The 21,426-nt window shown below is 42.3% G+C and overlaps 1 protein-coding gene across 2 annotated transcripts in view; it reads right to left on the reverse strand.

Annotated features, from left to right (window-relative positions):
• L3MBTL4 (L3MBTL histone methyl-lysine binding protein 4) overlaps nucleotides 1–21,426 on the reverse strand; it is a 446,421-nt gene that overhangs the window by 398,238 nt on the left and 26,757 nt on the right. The gene's annotated exons all lie outside the window — the stretch shown is intronic.

A 21,426-nucleotide genomic window follows, 5' to 3' on the forward strand; every position in this document is an offset into this window, starting at 1 on the left:
GAGAAAGGAGAATGAAGGAGATTTTTTTTTTTTTTTTTTTTTTGGAGAAGGAGTCTTGCTCTGTCACCCAGGCTACGGTGCAGTTGTGCTATCTCGGCTCATGCAAATTTCACCTCCTGGGTTCAGGCGATTCTCCTGCCTCAGCCTCCCAAGTAGCTGGGACTACAGGCACACGCTGCCACGCCCATCTATTTTTTTGTATTTTTTAGTAGAGATGGGGTTTCACTGTGTTGCCCAGGCTGCTCTCGAACTCCTGGGCTCAGGCAATCTGCCTACCTCAGCCTCCCAAAGTGCTAGGATTACAGGCGTGAGACACCACGCCTGGCCGAATGAAGGAGATCTTTAAAGAGACAGTCCTGGACAGTGTGCCAATTTCAGGTTTTGCTTGTTCACCTGGCTGCAGTTCTATGCATGGGTTCCACAGATGACCTCCAAAGCCTCCCATGTACATCATCCATCTCTTTCCTTAGGCTTTCTCTAGGGGCCTCTGCTCTGAGCAACTGAGGAGCCTAAGTATGGAAATAAATTGTGGCTGGGCATGGTTGTAATCCAAGCACTTTAGGAGGCAGAGGCAGAAGGACTGCTTGACTCCAAGAGTTTGAGACCAGCCTGGGAAACATAGTGACATTTCCCTACTAAAAATTTGGCAGCCATGGTGGTAGATATCTGCAAGTCCTAGCTACTTGGAAGGCTGAGGTGGATGGATCCCTTGAACCCAAGGGTTCAAGGCTTCGGTGAGCCATGATCACACCACTGTACTCCAGCCTGGGTGATGAGCAAAATACTACCAAAAAGAGAAGAAAAGTAAAGAGGAGAGGGGAAAGGAGGGGAGGGGAAGTGGAGAAAGAAAAAGAAAAGTAAAGTAAGAAAGAAAGAACAAGAAAAGGAAGGAAAGAAGAAAGGAAGAGAGGAAGGGGAGAGGAGAAGGGGAGAGGGGAATGGATGGGGAAGGAAGCAGGGAAAGATAAAAAGAAAACAAGAAAAGAAAGGAAAAGAAGAAAGAGAAAGGAAGAAAAAAGAAAGAGAAAGAAAGGAAAGAAAGAAAAGAGAAAGAGAGAAAAGGAAGAGAAGGAGGAGGAAGGGAGGAAGGAAGAAAGGAGGGAGGGAGAGAGGGAAGGAAGGAAGGAAGAAAAGAAAGGAGAGCAGCAAGAGATGAGCCCTGGAGCTCACATACACCATCTCTATCTTTTTGTCTGCTCAATAGACCTCTCTCCTTCTGCTAACAGCACCTTTCTCTGCTATAAAACTACTCCTCCCCTAGCCACCTGGGTCTAGTGGAGGATGGCTACCTTTATTTATATAATCTGAAATTCTTACATCCCTGTTAAGTCTCATTATAACTATTTTTTAAATGAGGCTCATAGAAATTATGTATCTTGCCACAAATCACAACACCAAGAAATGATCTTGCCAGTATCTGCACCCAAGTATCTCTGACTTTAAAATGTGCTATTTTTCCAATATAACACTTTCCCTCCCTGGTAACTTACAACATCTTATGAGTAACAACTCATAAACCAATATTTACTGAGCACTTTCTGTACAGGGTATTGGAAAGCAGTGGTAAAGAAACAATATAAGACATGGGGAAAAACGCAAGTTTTTTATTAGCAATGTTAAATCACAAGTCCCAGGCTATGCTGGCTTTTTCGGGGAGAAGGAAGTGTGCGTGCATGTGCATTTCCTTTCAGTCGCCGTACACTGATGCCCGCATAAAGCACTCATCTGCCGTGAACCACAGAGGAAAAGTCTGCATTCCAAAACACTTTTCCCATAATTACTGTGAAAATGAAGAGGCTGTTTTCTATGAAATCTTACATAGTCTAGAGATAATAGTCTAGAACAAATATCAGGGATGAAGGTAAAGGCTAGACATAGACATTCTTCTATTCCTAGTGGAAAAAAGTGAGAAAAATCACCTAAAAATGGTCAAGTCTCCGTTTCCTCAGCTCATAAACTGGCAGTAAGGGGATTTCATACCTGGTTTAACTTTGGAAGCATTTCTTCTAGCAAACTCATTCAAGGAAAACCCAGGGAGGAAACGTCCAGGAGCAGCCCCTGATGGCACACAACACATCAACACCCCCCATCCAGGCCCCGCAGGAGGTGCAGTGCCCTCCAGGAAGCCTGTGTCTTCTCAACCACTTCCCACCACCTCCAAACTGCAACATTATGACCGTCGACAAGGAAAGTCCACTCTAGTATATGTATTAAAAAGCAAACCAAAAGCATAATGTCAGAAGTGACAAAGATAAAGAAAATGGTGTTTACTACCTACCACACCCATTAAACTACATTTGGAAACCCAGATGTAACAAAAATACTAACAGCTAACTTGCTGAGTGCTTACTCCATGCCAAATTTTCAAATACTTCATGTGAGTTAACCCCTCAAGTCTCACAGTCATTCCAAAAAGAAACTACTCTTGGCTGGGCGCGGTGGCTCACGCCTGTAATCCCAACACTTTGGGAGGCCGAGGCGGGTGGATCACGAGGTCAAGAGATCGAGACCATCCTGGTCAACATGGTGAAACCCCGTCTCTACTAAAACTACAACAAATTAGCTGGGCATGGTGGCGCATGCCTGTAATCCCAGCTACTCAGGAGGCTGAGGCAGGAGAATTGCCTGAACCGAGGAGGCGGAGGTTGCGGTGAGCCAAGATCCCACCATTGCACTCCAGCCGGGGTAACAAGATCGAAACTCTGTCTCAAAAAAAAAAAAAAAGAAACTACTCTTTCTATTCCCATATTAAAGAGGAACAAATTGAGGTTTACCGAGATTAAGAAACTTGCCCCAATTTACGAAGCCACTCAGTGAAGGAGCCCAGCTTTGAACTCTGGCAGTCTCCATCTGGAGCTCCCATGCCCATTTAACTGCTGTGATGTTCTGAATCACACTGCAAAAACAGCCACTAAGCTTCAAAGGTATGACAGGCCTTACTTCACATAACTACTCACAGCAGCATACCTTACTCCAAGTTCAGATGACTTCTCATTATTACTATACTCCCTCGACATTTAACATTTGGGAAAAAACAAAGAGGGTTATCACTAAACTCTACACATTGTCTTAAAACTCATTCCCAAATTGTGGTCAGAAGGCCCCTGGGGGTCTCCATGATATTTTCAAGAGGTCCTCAACATCCTCTCTTTTGATCCTTGTATCTACACATGCCTGGATTTTCTTCTTATACTTCAGCCAACACAACACATTGCAACAGACTGCAATACAGAAATAGACACAAGAATTGGGCTGTCTTGTATTAAGCCAGACATTAAAGACATTTCCAAAAATGTGATACAATGCCCTTCTTGTCACTAAATATTTTTGTTTTAGAGAATTTAATTATTTTTCATTAAGTAATTATTATATTGTTATTTTAAATAAACTAATAAATATTCTTAATTTTTTTCCATTATAATTTCTAATGTCATAAATATTGATATGTAAGACACACATAATACTAAAGGCACCTTTGGGTCCTCAGTAGTTTTTAAAAGTGCAACAGGTCCTGAGACCAAAAACTTAAGAACGCCTGTCTTAAAATATACAAATTAGTTCTTTATTTCTACAGAGAACAAAGAGTGCACAATTCAAACCTAAAAGCTTCATCTTTACTTCCTAAGTAAAAGAGTCACTGGTAACATCTTCTTTTTACCAATATTTTCATCATTAACTAAACTGCTAAACCTTAAAACTGATGAAATTAGATTTCATCATAAATTTATATATAACACAAATTTACATAAGTGCAATCAAAAGAATATATTTTGTGGCATATTTAAAAATCATTAGTGTTAATTATAACACTCTAAACTTGTACGGTCATATATACTTCTACACAATGCCTAATACTTTCATAATTGTGATCTCAGATGTCAGTAGTTAAGTCTTTAATATCTAGGCAATTTAGGTTGATAGCTTATATTTATAACAAAATTTAAGGCATATTTCAAAAGCAGGTACACAAAACGTCAGTACTATTAACTTCCACACCAATAAAAAAAGACCAGTAACCAAGAGTGAGGGTAATTGTTTACTTTTCAAATACATATTATGGCAAAAAAATCAAAACTGTAATGCAAGTTTTTGAATTAAATAAAATATTTATTCATGCTGTTGTTACTAAATATGTTTCTGTATCATTTTAAACTTAAGCTTGAATATTTATATGTATAATCAATGCAATTAAAATCATCACCAAAAATATTTATTAAATGCTGAGATGATCATATCATGATATCAAGCACTTACGAATATGTTTTATGTAATAACATGCCTCTCTCCACACAAAAAGCTTTAAAAAGGTTACAAAACGCGTAAACATTATGTTTTACACAGACCAAAAAAGAGAGGACGAAAAACAGTGAGGAAAAGATCAAGTCACTGTTCAATGGAATGTCTACAGAGCTGTTATTGTCCTCCCAGCTTTGTGACGTAAAGGCATATATTATGAACTCAAGAAGAAATAAAAGTAGGTTAACTATAATTATACATGATAATGCTCTAAATTATTCTTTCTGCTTTATCCTCAAAAGAAATAAATGGAAGATTTATTCTACTGGCCCTGTCCAATTTGAAAACAGACATTTTAGCCATCTAAAGAAGAAAATGGTTCAGGTTTCTCATAGGAAGATAAGGCAGCAACAATAGTGTGGTTTGAATGGTCAGATCCCACATTCCAGATAAAGAAAACAATACCCACAGAGCAAGAAGAGCTTGTAACATCAAGGAAAGAACAAAATCCAGGCTACTATCGCTAATACAAAAGGACTCCACAGTCCATCTTCTGCAAAAATGCCAGCTTTTAAAAAGTGACTTGAAACACTATTTTTTGCAAGCAATATGATTTTCAAATTATCACTAGTTCTTCAGGGGATTAGAGTTTGCCCTAAGTCACTCTTTTTTTTAACAATAATTACCTAAGCTGAATTCACTTAAGCAATGTTACTCTCTTGTATTAAATAAAGCGGAAAGAAACTGTCAGTGTATGCATAAGCTTTGAAAAAAAATTACACAGCCTTAGCCCAAGGCACCTCACAAGGGCACAGCAAACAGAGTGCACTCTGTTAGGAACACTGATGGGAAGGTGGTCGCAGCATACTTCTGTAACCTCAATTATATACATGCCTGGGCTAGGTTAAGGAAAGAAACTTCCAGCCTTTTATTTAATTCTATACTCTCCTCTAAATGCATAAACTTAAACATCATGTATCAAATTCATAAACATAACTAAATTTGATAATGTATCCATATAGAACAGTTAAGTAATTTACTATGTATTCCCTGACATAGTATTAACTTGAAAATGCCTGTCCACAGATGATCAGCACATTCTTCTTTGCACAACTTTGCAATATGCTGGGCACCTAAAACTGTGGCCATACAGAAAATACAGACAAGTGCTCATGGCAGAGAACAAATTGTGACTAAGATGGCATAATAAAATCAATGTCTATTTTAAGGCCATCTTCCAACCTTTAAAAGTGTTCACAGTATCACTGAATTCTTAAGACAGAAAAGTTCGTCTTTTTAAATAATGATATTATCTAGGAGTAGTTCTTTCAAAATGAAGGGAAGAAGTGTGTAATATTGGGACTAGAGAAGACCTATGAATATGTCTACACAAGGAATTGATATTCACGAATTCTATGTATCTCTATTAAGTATTGTAAAGCAAAGCTGTGAATACAACTTTAAATAGGTGTCTAATTTCATACATTCCCAAAAAGTCTATTCCCAGCCAGAATCTAGTTGAGGGACTATGTTGTGACAGGAAAACTCTGCTGAGACAGATGTTTGTTTAATGCCAAGGAGACTGGGAAGCCATCAAAAGGCCAGACTTTCTCTCATCATTCGCCTGCCTTTTTCTAGAAGATTCAAGGATACAAATAAGTGCTTTTAAAGGAAATACATGAATTTATTGTATACTTACAGGAAGATCTCCTTCTACTCTATCCAAAGAGACTGTCTGGAGAGCAGATCTCTGCATTAGAAAGAGAAGTAGCAGCAGGGCCTGGCAGTGACCTGACTCACTGAACCCAAACAGGGCATAAAACCCAAGTCCCTAGCAGAGCCCACAGCAGGTGCCAGAAGGCAAGGCCAGAAGAGAGGCTCCCCAGCAGGAGCTAAGAGGATCCCAAGCGCAACAGCCTAACCCTAGAGCTAACCTTTCAGTCAGGTGCCTCTGATTCTGTGCCACGCCATCTTTTCTGAGTAGGAATCTTATTCCTTACATATGTCCCTAGAACACCCTTCAATCTGCAGTAAAATACAGATGTGTCCCATTTTCAAAACTTACCTAGAAACCCTCACTATGAAGGCCAAGAAGACAGCCTTACAGACACTCCTGTTACCATCGCCATGACCTCACTTTACAATAAACTCTTGCCAAAGGCCTAAGCTACTTAGCGAGTGTGTCCTTCCTGGAAAATGAGTGGCCTCCCATTGAGGACAGGCTTCCCACCAAGTCTAGGCCAAAGAATTAACCACATCAGTGCTGCCTCCTCAGGGTGCTCTCCGCCCTGGCCTGCAGAGAGTGTCTGCAGAGAGCCCCTCTCACCTGGCCTCACTCACTGAATCAGAAAAACACACTGCACCTGTTCTCAGGCAATCCCCAACAACCTCTTTCAACACTCCTTCACCAGTAGCTCTAGCAGCTTGTGCATGTTCCTCAGAAGGCTCCAGAAGCCACGTGACCTACAGACAGAGCACTCAGATAAAGCACTGTGAGGCCAAGGCTGCTGTCAGAATGCCACCCATTTCCAGATTTCCCACGACCACTAGGAAAACACATCATAAACAGTACTAATGGTCACAAAGGATGGTGATTTGCCTCTTAACAGATGCCATGAGCTTTACTCACCAGATACAGATTCAGCATTACCTCTTTTAGCCCTCACTTCAACCCTGGGAAGGAGATATTAGAATACTTACCACTTTATAGAGAAATGGAAGTTCTATAAGTTACAGTCACAAAGCTAAGTGAAACAGGAATTCCAAACCAAGTCCTGGGAGAAAAACATGCTTGGAAGGAAGAAGTAGCTGAACTTATTTCAGCTTTGAGTTGCTGGATACCAAGCCGGCATGATTTCCCTGGAGAGCTCAGGAAAGCCACACGAAACAGTAAACATACAAATGCATAAAGGCCTCAGGACTCCCCTTAGCAAAGCCAATGGAGGCGCCATTTCCCCCTCACCCCTATACTCTCTCCAGTGACCATGACCTGCTCTGTGCATCCACCATGACCTGCTCTGTCCTGCTCCTCCCTGACTCACAGTGAGGCAGCCATCAGTGGATCCTTTTTTAACTGATGTCAACAGCATAAAAATACGTGGGGTGCCAGCAGTGGGGAGAAAACACCAGAAGATCTTTGTTGAGGCCACAGTCCACATGCTCCCATTCCAGTCACTTCTCTAAAGAGGTAAAAGTGAACTAACTTGACTACCAATTGGGTTACCTACTTTGCTAGAGACACTAGGTAATGAAGAGTAGTCACAGCAGGGAGACAGCTGCTGACTGTGTGCTTACTGTCTGCCAAGGCCCCTGCTCAGCACTTTCCATGCTGGGCAGGGCATGGAAAGTGGAACTTTAGGGTATAGGTATCATTATCCTTATTTTGCAGATGACGAAATGAAGCCACAGAAAGATTAAGAAACTTCCAAAAAGTCACAGAAAAGTAGTATACATGTGGTCCCTCATTTTAGGAGCCTACAACACAATTATGGCAACAAGATTAATTCACTTTAAGCAACTGACAAACAGTGCTGTGTAATTATTAATATTAATAAAAGTCAATGCCTGGAGGCTGGGTGTGGTGGCTCACACCTGTAATCCCAGCATTTTGGGAGACTAAGGCAGGTAGATCACTTGAGGTCAGGAGCTCGAGACCAGCCTGGCCAATATATGGTGAAATCCTGTCTCTACTAAAAATAAAAAAATAGCTGGGTGTGGTGGTGCCTGTAATCTCAGCTACTAGGGAGGCTGAGGCATGTGAGTTACCTGATTATGGTAGGCAGAGGTTGCAGTGAACAGAGATCATACCACTGCACTCCAGCCTGGGTGACAGAGTGAAATTATGTCTAAAACACACACACACACACACACACACACACACACACACAGAGGAAAGCATCGACCTGGCTTACTATTGGACACAAGGGTGAAGGGAAGGCATAGGTGAGGTTTTTTCACTCTGTCCTCCTGTCTTGCTTGTGCACCCAGGGCAGTGCCTAGCGGAGAGCAGGCATAAATCCTGATACATGAATCATAAACACAGCAGATTCGCATGTTACAGGAAGTTAGGTTCTAATATCCTCACGCAAAGGGAAAAATTACATACATCAAATCAAACTTGGAAAATGATAAATGCCTCTAAAGGAGCAATAAACTCAGCTTTTGTTCCAGCAGGTGAGACAGTGCAGGTTCTTTTGGATGGGACCCGGGATGGAATCGCCGACCTGCGTCTACACGCGGCTGTGGGAAACCTCGCCTCCTGTTCAGCACAGCACAGTCCCTTGGAGGCCTACGGAACCCGGCACACGTGAGAGTGCAGCAGGGCCCCTCCCACCCGGGGCAGCGGCAGAATCGCATCCACTACCGGTGGGGTGGCCGAAGTAATGAAGTCACCTAAGTTAAATGTGCGTAGGATTCGAAGGATCGGCAGTGGTGAAGGGTCCTCCCTGTGGGGAGACTGAGCTGGGGGGTAGAAGCAGCTGCTCTGATGAACCTGCAGGCCACGCTGCCTCCGGTTGACAGGGGCCGGGCTGAAGCGCTGCCCCCACCAAATGCTCTCCTAAGATGTACAGGCTCTCCCTAGCAAGCAGAGTCCGAAAATTTTTTTTAAACTAAAACTTTTAAGAAAAGATGTTTGGGTTTACGTAACTGGAGGCCAGCGCTTTTCACGCACATTTCACCAACCAGAGCTTATCTTTCTTCATTTATCAAATGCATACCCAGCACTTTCTGTGCACAGAGCATTGCGGGGAATGCACAGGAACGAGCCTTGGAACGGGTTCTATCCAGTTGATTTATTAACTTAGACCCAGGGTCGGCACAGTTTTTTTTTTTTTTTTTTTTTTTTTGAAAGGCCAGACGGTAAATATTTAGGCTTTGAGGGTCATAGTCTCTGCGGTAATTACTTAAATTCTGCCATCAGAACGCGAGGGGAGCCACAGACAATAGGAAGACAAATGGGCATGGCTGTGTGCCAGTAGTAATACTGACAAAGCAGGCGGCGGGCCAGATGTGGTCACTAGGCTATGCCTTGCCACCCGTGACTTACACCTGACTGTGAGCTGATAAACCGGAATTTAAACCATCAGAGAACTCAGCAGAACACCCAGAGCAGAGTGGAGTTCTGGAAATGCCTGTGAAAAGCACGCTTTGATGAGGGTGGAAGACAGCACCAGGGTTGGTCACCCTGTAAGTGAGACCCCGCGGAAAGAGCCTCTTGGAGGATGCTAAGTGCCCAGGGCAGCCCAGCCTCATGTTGGGAAAGAGCGACACACCCAGGAAATTCAAGGATAAAACACTGCAGGATCCTGAGCAAAGCTAACTCTGCCTGGCAAATCATCTTCCACAATTTCACCAAAACCTGACTACTGCAGATCATATCTTCCAAAAATGGCCTCACTCACATTTCCCACCCCAAATGTTACTGAATTGTTAAGGCAGGGCACTGGTGCTTGGTAATAATAAATAATACTTAGAGAGCTTCCCTAATTTAGCTACAAATGAATATGTCACCGAACTGTTGTTAAGAAAATAGATGCCAACCTATAATAAAGCAGAAAGCCTAATAGTTTGACCTTGTTCTTGGTTTCAGAACACTGTAAGAAATTATTATCTTAATTCCAGGCTCAGTTTCTCAAGAAGCTGATCAATATCACCATAAAGTCATCCATGAATTCCATGAGGCTCTCTACAATAGCCTCTTTTCAATGTCTACCTTGATGCAATTAACACAGGTCTGAAGCCATAAAGAAGATACATGTCATAACTCAGAACTGTTTGGAGAGACAGTGATCCTGGGCTTTGCACCCCTATGCTTCTTGTCAGGGGTGCCAAGACTGCAGGCCCTGACCACCCTTCTACCCAGTCCATTTCCTATGGTTGTGTATGCAGCTGGTAACTTTGAGAGATGAGTTAACTTCTCTCCTCCTTTCTCCACCTCCCTCTCCCAGCCCCCAGAAAAGACTAGGCTTATTTACTGCTCGTTATAAAAATGGTGGCTGCCCCTGCCTGGGTGTGCAACGCTGCTGCGATGCAAACACACTGCATGCACAGCATCCACCTGGTCCATAGCAAGCTGCCCTATGGGATGTGTGGGGAAAGGGAAACTGACATAAATATGTTGATGATGATACTTGCTGTGCCAATAATTAGATACCCTTTGCCTCTGACCCAGGAGTCTTGTGTCTCCTATCAGCAGCCATGAAAAATAACAGGCTTATTTGTCACAGCACCTTATTAGTTTGAAAGCAAGGTAAAATCAAATCCCAGAATTGACTATAATTCTCTTCAATATTGAATAAAAACTAGAAACTCTTTATTTCATTATCCTCTTTTTAATATCCATTCTTTAGCAAGGCTTCTTATACAATGAGTGGTGAAAGCTCTTGGTTTTGCACAAAGCAATACCAGTTCACACCTCCTGATCTACTGTTTCCAATCCAGTAAGTGCCCCCTTTCACTCTCCAAAGTGTCCTCACCTGTACATTAAATTATACGATCACCTATTTATATCCCAATGTGCAGATATGTAATTTCTGAAAATAGGCAAACTGCTTCAGTGTTTTGTTTGTGATCATTTGTCTTTAAAAACTAAAAAAGGAACAACAGTCTGACTTCAATTCTTTCACTTAAAACACTTTTCCTCCAGGAACTTAACCCACCATAATTATATTTTGCAAATAATGGGAAGAAGTTTAAATTCAGTATCCCCTTGAAGCAAGATGACAATCAGTTGTCGTTAAGTGCTTTATTGTTGCAAAGCACATTTAAATATGCACTATATTTTTCCTTTTTGAAAACTATCTTCCAAAATAGAATAATGCAAAAAAAAATCACATACATCTGATCTTTCATTAAATGTTATGTTCATATTTAAACATGGTTCCCTCCCCAACAATATTCTGGGGAAAATTTTTCTCTAAGAAATATAATGAGGCCACACCATGAAGTTGTGACTCTGCAGATTCTGGGAAGCTATCCAGTTTGCGCATCCTTGTCTCTGCAACCTCATCCATGCTGGGAACTGGAGAGCTTGTCTCCTGCACAGTAAAGAGACAACCTGAAATAAAGTAGTCCTCTATCAAACCTTCCCAAAGGGCAGCCAGAAGGCGTGGGCTTTCAGCCACTCTGTGCGTGCTCTCCAACAGGTTTAACAGGAGTAAGGTCCCTTTCATTCCTACTTGCATAAAAAAGCAGACCAACACTCCACTAGACGTCCTTGACATTGGCTCCCCTCTAGTGGATCTGCTGTAGAGGCAGCAGCTGTGTCCAGTTTGTCACCAAAACCCCATTCCTATCTGCCCTGCACACACCACTATACACAGTGAGATCTTAAGAGCTCTGACAAAGTGCAAGGAGAAGTCACTCTGCCCTAATGTACCCTGCCACAACAAGGAAGCCAACCCAGTGTTGGCAAAGCAAGCTCTCAATTAAACAGATTATGCACTGTACAAAACATATCTTCTAGTGAATCACAGCAGGAAAATCCCAGAGAAAGTATAAGGGAATGATAGTGCAGGCCTTGATTTACAAACTCCATCAGATCTGCCTAAATGTCAAGTGAATTGATAAAAAGAAACACCCCCACTTGACCATTTCCATAAACTAAAATGTAAAAAAAAATAAACTTGAATGTGACAGATTACTCAAAGCAGAAACTGTGTTATTTCACTTTGTTTTGGTTCCTAAGAGACTAACAAAGCTAAATTATTGGATTTTTTTAAAGGATGATCTTAGAAAATCACAGCAGAAACAAAATTTATCGGTTTAAGAGAGGACTTTTCTTCGTTGTTCTAATTTTTCATCTTCCATGTGTATCAGTAGTCTCTGAAGAATTCAAGCAAAATAAAAACCCTCCCTGGTCACCCACATTTCCCCTGTGAACACACAAATAGCAGATGCACACAGCTGCCCTTCACACTCCTGCTGCATCTTCCTGAAAATCCAGTTCTGGAATGGCAGTGGCTGGGTTCGAATCCAGCTTTGCCACTGAACAGCTGGGACTTTGGCAGGTCACTTATCCTCTGTTCTCCAGTTCTTTTGTGTGTAAAATGCCAATAACAAGTCTGGGAGCAGTGGTTCAGCCTGTAATCCCAGCACTGTGGGAGGCTGAGGTGGGAGGATCACCTGAGGTCATGAGTTCAAGACCAGCCTGACCAACATGGAAAAACCCCATGTCTACTAAAAACACAAAATTAGCTGGGAGTGGTTGTGCATGCCTATAATCCCAGCTACTTGGGAGGCCGAGGCAGGAGAATCGCTTGAACCTGGGAGGCGGAGGTTGCAGTGAGCCAAGATCGTGCTACTGCCCTCCAGCCTGGGAAACAAGAGTGAAACTCTTTCTCAAAAAAAAAAAAAATGCCAATAACAAAATAACCACACAGAGCTGTCACGAGGATTACATGGGTCAATACTGGCAAAGGGCTTAGGATCAAGCCTGGCACACTAGTGTTTGCTAAAACATTTTATCAAGAGAGCTACAAAATAAACTCCCTGGCAATGTCTCCTTTTAGATGAAAGGCAACATTGAGGCCTATTTCATCAGCAAAGTCCACATTTCTTTTGTGGGATTGTGCCTAACAGGCAGTGAGTGTCAACAAATATTCGTGGGACAGATGGATATAAAAAGCTGTACAAATAAAGAAACACATGACCTCTTCCAATATTACAGTCAAAATTCCAAAGAGCTTCATTAAATTCAAACCACCATGATGGTAAACCAGAGCCTGTGTGCTGTTCTCACCATGAAGTGGTGCTTCCTCCCCTTCCACAGTGGGTCCTGGTCCCAATGACACCATAAAACCAGTCATCCCCCATCCCTCCTCGCCGTAATAAAGCTGCCCACTGAGGCCACACTCACCACCGCCATTTCCCTCAACATTGCCATTTCTATTATTGGCAGTTATTGCCAATACTAAAGCATGAGGCAAAATGAAATTTCTAAAGCACTGTGAAATCTATGGAAAAATACTCAGGCCAAAGCTTTCAATTCATTCAGTATTTAAATGAAATTCATTTCAGACACAATTCAATAAAGCCTTCATATTCTGAAGAAAATCCCAATAATATGAAAAAATATATAGGTTTCCAAAAAGTTTCTGCTTTGGTGCATTGGGAAACACGGGCTGCTCCTGCAGTGTAACACAGTCTGATATGCAGAAGTAATTCATATGTCCACACAGGAACTGCAAACCCTGACTCACAGGTGCCTTCCACTGGCGGCTGCCTAGATCACTGCATCTGCCCCAGTTGATACAGTAACTCCAGTCTTTGTACCTCCCAAACCTACTGTCCATATGTAGCCCTAAAATGCCTCTAGGACTTGGCTCCTTCTCCCCCATTTACAGCCCCTCTGTGGCTCTCCTGCCCTAAGGATAAAGTTCAATCTGCCACGGCTTCTGAGGCACCTCCTGACCTGGCTCCCCACCTGCCCAGCCAACCTCTCTCCCCAGCCAGACAGTGCTACAACCTGACCTTGTGCACTCTCTTCTCACCTCCTACCTGGAGCCACCTTCCCACCACCTCGCTGCCCCTCGGGCCCCTGTGTAAATGTCATTTCTCTGGATGCCTCCTGCAACCAGCAGCCCGATCTCAGACTAGGTGAGGGACACTCCACAGCCAGCACTTCCCTCAGCATGACACTCAGGACTTTTCATCCTAGTTCCTTTCCTTGTCTGTCTTCCCTAATAGACTACAGGTTCTGGGAGGGCTCCTTGTCACTGTACCTCCAACACCTGGAATAACATCTGGGGCACAAGAGGTCATCAATAAATATCAATTAAGTAAATGAGATGGCAGTGGATTAACTGCAACAGCCAGGATGAGACATAGAGAAGAACCCAAAAAGAATGGGGTGGAATCCCGTAGGACCTGGTGACAGAACAGACATGGGCAATGATAAAGAAAGAAGAGTCTGGCCTGGATATCAAATCTCCACTTGGGCAGCAATGTGAGCAGAACCACTCACCAAGCGATAGGCAAAAACGCAAACTCAGGAGAGGGCACAAGTTTAGGTTTTCACGCGTTGAACACGAGGTGTCCCAAGACGTGCCTATGAGGTTGTGGCTAATAACTCTGAACCTGCACTGCTCAAGATGCCAATAGCTTCCCAGCACATTAAGTAAACTCCAAACTCATCACTAAGTCCTGTGAGGCATTATGTGGACTGGGTCCTGCCCCTCAAGCTCTCCGACCACACCTTCTCCATCTGCTTTCTCCTTGCTCCCCTCACTGGCCACAGTGGCCGTCCCACTGTCCCCCAGGGTGCCCAGCAAGATGCTCCTCAGCACCTGTGCACTCACTGCAGCCCACCTAGAGCATGGCACCCAGATCCCTGCAGGGCTTCCTGCTTGTCCTAACACAGGTCCCTCTTCAAACATCACCTCCTCATGTCAGTCATGAAAATCATCCACGGTAGCACCCCGTGACTTACTGTCCCATCAGTCTGTTCTAGTTTCATCACTAAACACTCAATGAACTTACACTGTCTGTTCATTTGTTTTGCATATTTGTTGTCTGCCTATCCTATCTGCAGGGTACCTAAAGTAAGGCCCCAGCTGGGCGCAGTGGCTCATGCCTATAATCCCAGCACTTTGGGAGGTTGAAGTGGGAGGATAGCTTGGGCCCAGGAGTTTGAGACCAGCTGGGGCCAGGGAGACCCCAGCTCTAAAACAATAACAAAAAAAAGTTAGCCAAGTGTGGTGGTGTGTACCTGTAGGCCCAGCTACTCAGGAGGCTGAGATGGGAGGATCACCTGAGCCTGGGAAGTTACAGCTACAGTGAGCCTTGAATGCACCACTGCACTCCAGCCTGGGTGACAGAGCGAGACCTTGTCTCAAAAAACAAACAAAAAGCATAGTCAGGCTCTTCAACCATTTTCTTTGCTAGCATAGCCCAAGCACTTAGAACAGTGTATGACCCTTGCTAATAGCTCATCACATCTTGTTAAATGAGTATCTGAATGGAAGAATGAAGGAAGCAAGATGCAATTTGCCCTCTCCTGCCCTCCTACTGAAATAGCTGTGAAAATACAAAAGGTGACACAAAGTGCCAGCTATATAAGGACACTAGTAATGCTGACTCTCACAAATTCCAGAAAGTTCTATCAACCAAAAACAAATAAAGCTCTAGAGGAGGGTACAGAGCACAAATAGGAAAAGGAAAAAAGAGGGAGTGGATGTCTACAATCCTCAGCTGGCCTCCTGTCTCGAGGGTCACAAACCTGGCTGGCCACCAGGAGCACCGTGTTGTGTTTTATTTATTTGGTTGGTTGCAGATTCATCCATTCACAAACTGAGTAACTTATACACTGATCTGGTTCACAGGTCAAGAGCACACGAACAGGTACAGGTGAAGAAATCTGACCTCCTCTCCTGTGCCTATCCACTCTTCTCCATACTACCTACGTGCACACCCTCCACTGGTGAGTGTCCTGAGTTTTTTGCTTTGGTAAGTTTCTCATACATCCCGCATGCGCATTATTTTGTACACTGGCTCCTCTAACTGTAGGATAAAAAACTTGTAAGACTTTAGAATCAGGTACTGTTTTTAAAGATGTTACCAAATTGCCTTCATAGAGGGTGTACCTTTTTATCCTTGGAAAATATTTAACATAAAAATTCCTACTCCAAGCCTACCAAATCAGAATCTCTAAGGGTGGAAGCCCAATAACTGAATTTTTAAAAACAGCTTCCTTTGTCATGGTGATGTTCAACTATATCTGAAAACAGTTGTCCCGCCTCAGAAAGGAACACTTTACTCATCAGAGGGAGGAAGCCACTACTGCCCTACTGTGCAGGACCTGTTTAAATGAGTAGGCAGAGGCCTTGCCCTGTGACCTCATCAAAATTCTCTTCTTGCATATATAATCATGCCTAAGAGGATTACGCACACACACTCATATATATACAAAAAACATACATACAAATGTTTATTCAAACACCTGCATATACACATACCTGTAGTCACATGGAATTGGAATCTCTCTGAAAGGAAATACACAAAGTGGTACTAATAGCTATCTTTAGGGAGTGTAACTGGGTAGCCATAGCAGGGTGGAAGGCAGACACATTTCCCTGTTGAATTGTGTACCCTGTGCATTACCTTTTGAAAAACAAACATAAAAACTCTCTCTTCTTTCACTGAATCTGGGACACTATTTCTAACAATGCTGTTATGATTTTAAAATATGTCAGCAAATGTTTTAACAATTTCTTGCAACAAAAGTGGACTCTAATTCCCAACTCTGGTTTGAACATAGACCAGACTCGGTGGCCTGCTGCTTCTCCTGAAAAAAAGGTGGGAGAAGTGACTTCCAAGCCTAGTTAATAAAAGAATGGCTTGTGCCTGGCTTGCTCTCTCTCATGAATGGTCTCCGCTGGGGGCAGCGAGCCGCCATGTTACAAGGACACTCAACAGTATGTGCGGTGTGTGGAGAGGTTCACCTGGAGCAAGAGCAAGAGGTAGGCAATGTTCAAAAGAGACAATGTTCAAAAGACAACTCATAGAGACATATCTAGAGACAGGGAGAAGGTGGAGTTCTGTCAGCCTTGAAAAGAAGAAGCAACAGCGCTTCCTTTGAGGTAGAATAAAGAAGGAAGAACAAAGAAGGAGATGACACGGAAACTTCAATACAGAAGGGAGAGAAGTTGATAAGTTCAAGGTAAAAGATCTCATTATTTCTACGGCATTAGAGTGCCATAAAAAGCTTAAAAGGCAGGCCACAGTGGTTCACGCTTGTAATCCCAGCACTTTGACAGGCCAGGGTAGGAGGACTGCTGCAGTTCAGGAGTTCAAGACCAGCCTGGACAAATCAACAAGACCCCATCTCAAAATATATATATATATTTGGCTAAGCATACTGGCATGTGCCTGTAGTCCCAGCTACTCAGGAGGCTGAGGCAGGAGGATCACGAGAGCCCAGGAGTTTGAGGCTGCAGTGAGCTGTGAACGCACCACTGCAATCCAGCCTCGGTGACAGAGAAAGACCTGTGTCAAAAATAAATAAATAATATAATTAAAATTAAAATTAGACAAGCTTAACAGAAGAGGTTAAGATTCCCAACAGTCACTAAAACAGAGGAAGCAGAGATGACTCATTTAACCATTCAGAAGTAACATGTTCAATGAGGTTCTAGAATTCATCCCTTTAAAACTACCACCACCTTCATTCAAAGCAACACTTGTTTAACCACTCTTCAAGCACTCCAAGAAAATATTTCACAACTTTAAAATTAATCATTCAAAGTTATTAAATATGTTAAGTCTTGATTATTAATCATATAAATTAATTCTTTATCCTCTTGAAGGCAAGAATGATTGCCCAGCATTACTTTCAGAATGCCCTTTCCTTATTCCTAAATCTCTCTCTGAAAGGCCAAAGCGGAATGGACTCAATTCCTATATGGTCCATCTGCTGGTCCTTCCCTTTCTCTTACTATCTTTAGGGAAACACCAAAATCTCCCTCAGTCAATCAGAATTTGAACCTGTCTCTAAATTTGAGTCAATGCCATGGATAATGGCATAAATATCATCCATAATTCATTTCAACAACCATTTCATGAGGACGTGGCATGCAAAAGTAGCAGAACAAGCACTGAGGGAAGATAAGGATTGCGTAAAGGCGTTTTCCATCCAGTAGGAGAGATAAGCCATGTATATAAATAATTGCAATCAAGGAAGAATGACAGATAGCACACTGGGCACACAGGGGAGAAAGCCTGAACTGCAACTTGTGGATTGGAAGTTTCACTGCATCTGAGTCGAGCTTGAAGAATAGGAAAGAGTTCAACAAGTAGAGAAAGGCAAAAAGCATTTGAGAAAATGTGAACACTGTGAGCAAAGGCATGACAGGGAGAAGAGCATGACGCCTTGGTGCAGATGGCCTGCCATCAATGTTTGGGGAATGGATGACTGACTGGAAACTGTTTTGTCTGACAAGAGTCACATGTCTAGGGCCAGGAGCAACATAGCAAGATTCATTCATGCACTCACCAACAATTTTACTGAGCACTTACTACATGTGAGTCACTGTGCTGGGCACTGCAGATAAAGCAGTAAACAAAGCAAAGTCGCAGTCTTCACAGAGCTCACATTCAAACTGGAGACAGAACCTAAAGAAACACACAAATAATACCTATGCCAGGTAGTGATGAGTGCTAATGCCAGGGAGGCCTCTGAAGGGTCTGAACATGAAGCAATGAGGGAGTGGAAAACTGAGCTGTGTGAAGCATGATCCCGGTAAGCAGAAGTGTAGAAGTCCTGAGGTGGCTGCTTATCAAGTTGCTCAAGGAATGACAGAAGCCAATGAGACAGAGCAGGGTGTGCAAAGCGGGAGAAGGTAAGCGATGAGACCAGACAGGCAAGAAATAGCCAGACTGCAGGCGACTCTGCAGATCTTGGAAAGGACTTTCATTTTATTATAAATGACATAAGAATGAGACTAAAGAGTTATTAAGAGAAGAAAGCTCTGAAGGCCCCCTATGGAAGGCAAGGGTAGAAAAAGGGTGGCTACTCAAGAGTCTGTAGCAGTGATCCAGGGGACAGAGGATGGTGGCTTGAGGGTAGGGAGCAGCATTAGAGCTCAGGAGAATAAGCCAGAATCCAGATACATTTTGAAGGTACAGCAGCCAGGACTGGTGACAGACAGAGTTACAGAAAAAGAGAAATGACTCCCAGGTTTTTGGCAAAAACACGCACAAGAGAAAATTAGCTTGACAATAGAGGCTGGGCCTGATGACAAATCATTTACCAAATTGAGGTCTGGGAACCTCCAGGGGACCTGAAACACGCCACCCTCACCTAAGGCTGTCATCTGTGTTACCGCAATCCCCTTGCCTACCAAATGAAGTAAATGGTTAGATTCGTACTTCTCAAACTAGGATACTCATAGGAGCAAGCCACACTACAATCTTACCAGTCTTCCCAGAAAGTTAGTTTGTTATTAACAGACTCAGGGGTAATTTGTATTCACTAGCTATATTTATTAAAACAAAAATCTAGTATAATATGAGTGAAAGGAAAAACACTGCCTAACTATCTACCCAAAAGGGATTTATGGGAGCAGAAGTACATATGTTTTTGACTGGCATTTGGTACTCTTTAATGGAAGAGTTTGAGATGTTCTGATTTAAATATATCTCTGGGCCCTTCAGCTATAACGTTCTGTGTTTTAAGTATATTTTACTATTTTTCAACCCTGAAAGGCATCTAGTGGGCAAAACACAGATGTGATTTTGGATACTAAAATTTAATTGTTAGCATTTTTCACAATGTGTACGGGCAGCCAAGAGAAGGTGGATGGTGGCAGTGGGGAAGGTACAAGACAAGGAGGGTTCAAAGTCCCTAACTGTGATGAGTAGGGAGCCAAAGAAGCTGCCAAAAGCTGGTGGGAAAAGACATAGACAATTATCCTGAAAAGAAGAGGAGCAGAAGTAGTACAAACACTTGCACGTTTCCCATGCAAATGTCAACAGATAGTGCATAATAGTTGATACACAAGTCATAAAGGTATAGACACACTATCTAGAGTTATGGGGAAGTAAATGAAATAGCCAGTAACTAGGAAAAATTAAAAAAGATGCTGAAATTCACTAGGCCCAAGGAAATGCACATTAAAATAACAGTCTGATACCCTTTTATACCCATCAGATTGTTCAAAAGTTAAAAAGAGCTATGATGTGAGGGAAGTGGCACTTTCTTACGTGTAATTTTAGGAAACAACCTGGAAGGATATATCAACATAAAAAAATGCAAGTACCAACAATTTAATCCTGGGAATCTATGCCATAAAAATAAAAGCACTAGGATGTAGGAAAAATGTATTAAGGACAGTTATTCTGGCATTATTTGAGAAGAAAAATCTGAAAAAATATACTGCCCAACAATATGGGAATGGCTGAATAAAACATGTCACTGGACACGTCAGTATTATTTGAAGACAAATTTTTTAGAGTAAAAAAGTTGATACCTAACAATACAGAAGTTTCAGAATAAATTATGGTACATCATCACATCATAAAATATTAGCAGCCCTTATAAACAGTGAACTGAACCTGTCCCAGTTGAATTCAGAGAATTACTAGGTGAGAAAAGTGAGTTCCAGTGGAGCCAGGGGATGCTGGTATGAATAAACAGGAAGGAAAGGATGAGGGAAGGAACAAGGCAACATGGAAAAGAAATTGAAAATGCACAGAAAGGTAAGCATACAATTATCTGACTAAGCAACATGGTATACGTGGGTTTATTTGTGTAATGAACAAAACACTCATGGATATTTGTTTTGTGTTCTTTTTTCCAAGCCAGACTATCAGCTCAGAGGTAGAACAAGGGGCTAGGCCCAGGGCAGATGGGCATCTGCTGTGTTGAGATACCCTGGGTCCTTCCAAACAGGCTACTAAGGCCCCAACATGTGCAAAAGAGCAGTGAACTCAGTATTACTTGACAGGGGAGGGCATGGGAGAAAGGAAGGAGGAGCAGAGGCAACCAGAAAAGGTGCTTAAAACAAAAAAGGATTTGCTTCTAGGGAATGGGCGAACTGGGGACAGGGAAAGGCAGGCAGGAAACTATTATTTGTGATCACAAGCTTTTCTGGATTCTAATTTGTCACAAGGTATAGGCATCATTTTTAAAATAATAAATTTAAAAAATAATAAACTCAGCAGAAACCTTACAAGCCATAAGGGATTGGGGTTCTACCTTTAGCATCCTTAAACAGAACGACCGTCAGCCAAGAATTTTGTAACCAGTAAAATTACCTTTCACAAATGAAGGAGAAATAAATTCATTTTCAGACAAACAAATGCTGAGGGAATTTGTCACTACCAGAATAGCCCTACAAGAAATGCTAAAAGGAGTTCCAAATCTTGAAACAATAGCTCAGTCTACACCAGAAAATAATCTCTTGAAAGCATAAAACTCACAAAAAACTATAAAACAACAACACAACAAAGAAAACAAACTAGCTAGGTAATAATTAACATGATGACTGGAACAATACATCACATCTCAATATTAACATGGAATGTAAATTGCCTAAATGACCACTTAAAAGATACAGACTGGCAGAATGCATTAAAAAAAAATTACAAACCAAATATCTGCTGTCTTTAAGAGACCCACCTAACATATAAGAATTCATATGAATTGAAGATAAAGAGGTGGAAACAAATATTGCACACAAATGGAAACCAAAA

The sequence above is a fragment of the Sapajus apella genome, unplaced genomic scaffold (assembly GCF_009761245.1).
Source record: "Sapajus apella isolate SASKATOON/1434 unplaced genomic scaffold, GSC_monkey_1.0 scaffold29, whole genome shotgun sequence".
NCBI classification, from domain to species: domain Eukaryota; kingdom Metazoa; phylum Chordata; class Mammalia; order Primates; family Cebidae; genus Sapajus; species Sapajus apella.